Consider the following 2,912-nt stretch of genomic DNA (forward strand, 5'->3'; position numbering starts at 1 on the left):
AGAGAAGAACAGTGGAAGATGCGAGTGTTGCCTTTCTTGAAGACGGTGAGGGAGAAGGGGATTCAATGAAGAGTGAAATGATGGTTGCTTCGTCCGTCAAACTTAGACTGCGGGGAGGTGGGATTTTGTGATACGATGGTTCGTTACTGCCGCTCTACGACCGGGGTGACTCTCTGCCTGCATACTGCCTTCTAATTTGGTGGATGGCATTTGGGCCCGCACGCTGCATGGCCCGCATGTCGGTGAACAAAAGTATAACGACATTCAGAGGGAGACGTTTCAATGACCTAGGAGGAGCCATAAGTGGTAGAGTGTCTCCAGTGTACTAGTAGTAATTGTTTTTCTGGGTAGCTGTGGAGTGTCTCCACTGTACTAGTAGTAATTGTTTCTCTGGGCCCAAGACAAAACAGCCCATCCACACTAGTAAATAGTAAAATCAATTCAAAAGCCCATATATTTACAGAATGAGAGGCGCTACCGACACCCAGCACACCGCCCCCCAAAAAACCTGAGTGCTCTTCTTCCTCCTCGCTCCCACCCACCTCACGTCAGCTTGCTCCACTCGTACCCCCAAATTCCTCACCTCACTCCTACAGAAAACCCCAGCTCCCCTTCTTCCTCACTCCTATAGAAAACCCCAAGCTCCCCTTCTTCTTCACTCGCACTACAACTAGGCTCGTCATTCGTTACTCTGCTCAAATCCGTGAGCACGACGTGATGCCCTCGAGGAAAATGGAGTCGGTTGACCCCAGCGCCAAGAAGATGAGGCTCCTGCCGGCGGTGACACCTATTGTAGATCCCGCACTCGGCAGCGCGGGGAGAAGCGTTGACCCCGCACCCACCGGATCCCAAGAACCCGTAAAATCTTGGGTGGACCGCATCAGCGATCTCCCGGACGCCGTCCTTGGGGAGATCATCTCGCTTCTCCCCACCAAGGATTGCTACCGCACACAAGTCCTCTTAATTCGGTGGTGCCCTCTATGGCGCGTCGTGCCCCTTAATCTTGACTATCGTCAACTATCTCTCTTCAATGATTTTGAAATCCCCAGAGCCATCATCTCCTCCCACCAGGGCTCCGTTCAAAGCCTCTGCATCTCGTCATGCTACCTGAGCAAGCATACCATGCCCTTCATGGTGGACGCCTGGCTGAAATCCCCTGAATTCACAGAACTATAACTGCTTGAGTTCTACTATTCCCCTGGAAATCACATACCACATACCGAACGCCATGAACTTGTGCCCTCAACACCGATGTCCATCTCGCGGTTTTCCTCCTCTCTCCACACCGCCACCTTTGCGTTGTGCTACCTACCAGACAATCTGGTACTAAACCTTTGACTCCCATTTCTCAAGAAACTTTCACTTGTGCGGGTTCATATATCGGAGGCCTCATTGCACATCATCATCCACTCCAGTTGCCCTGCCCTGGAGTGCTTGGTGCTTGTTTTCACAGTTAGAATCGGTTGTCTCCAAATAAAGTCGCCTAACCTTGTAAGAATTGGAATTTCTTTTAACGGAAATCAGCTCATCATCCAAGATGCCCCTTCACTTCAAAGGTTGATCCTTGATTCTAGTTATTCACCGTTGCAAATAATCGTCCTCTTTGCGCCTAAACTAGAGACCTTGGGTGTAATACATGATCTCTGTGCTCATTTCAATATGGTGTTTGGCTCCACAGTTCTTCAGGTACTTTATATTATCATCTACACTTGCAACCATAAGCTGCATTTTAAATTTCTGCGCATAAGTTATATATCATCTTGGAGTACACATTTTGTACTAATATCATGTTCTATGCTCAACGAAGAGTTTATCCATGGATGGACTATCAATGGTGCTGGATTCTGTCAAGACCTTATATATCCAAATGAATATTTTTGAACCGAACAAGATTACTGGCTTGCTGCAATGCTTTCCATGTCTGGAGAAGTTGTATATGAAGGTGATAATTTCACGCACATTGGAAGCCCGCATATAGTGTACTAGAATTAATCATGCAGCTGTTGCTCTTTCGACACTCTTCTTTTAGACCTTAACTATTTACAATCTTCATGTCTATCTAGGCAACAGGATGGGGTAAGAAAGTTATAACCAATCGGTGGATTCGTAAGCATCGGGATTTTCTCACTTCTCATGAGATTCGATTGAAGACAATAACGCTAGAACGATATGTAGCCAACCGTGCAAACACTAGATTTGTCACATTCTTCCTGCTGAATGCAAGGTTACTATTGTCCATCAGGCTTAAGTTTATCAGCAGCATGGTTTTGACGGATGGGTATGTCGAAGAGCAAAAAAAAGGAGTTTCAGGTAGGAAAAAGAGATTCTAAACGTGTCGGGCTTCTATTTACAACATATTGTGGTCATAATCCAGTAAATTTTACGACCCATGATGTTCATTCTATGGACCTGACCGATCCATTTGACCGTGACTGCCGAAAACAGTGCTGGAGTTAGATGTTGTTGCCCTTTTCAACCTGGGTTTTTTGTAAACCTGATGAACAATTAACCCTCGTGCTTTTGTACAGTTTGTAAGTTGGAGTTAGATGTTCCTGCCCTTTTCAACTCGGTTGTGACTATCATATTTTCTTTGAAACAAGGCAAATGGCTTGCCATTCGTTTAATTTAGAGTGAAATATTGTAACAAATCCCAACCAAGGGAAATAACATCACTCTCGCCGGCTGCTTGAGCTCACTATGCATTACAGAAGCCAAGTGATTAGCCCCCACCAGCACCCACAAACTTACTTTGAACTAGCACATCAAATGGGCTGTAAATTTTCATAGGAAAGGCTGCATGACCGTGACAGATTTGGATTCTGACATTTGGGACCCGTGAGGAAATAGCCTATCACTACAAAAAAATACACAATACGTGTTTGTCATAGTAGGTCACGTTTTTTGTCATGCAT

This window comes from Triticum dicoccoides, chromosome 3B (genome assembly GCF_002162155.2).
Source record: "Triticum dicoccoides isolate Atlit2015 ecotype Zavitan chromosome 3B, WEW_v2.0, whole genome shotgun sequence".
Lineage (NCBI taxonomy): Eukaryota > Viridiplantae > Streptophyta > Magnoliopsida > Poales > Poaceae > Triticum > Triticum dicoccoides.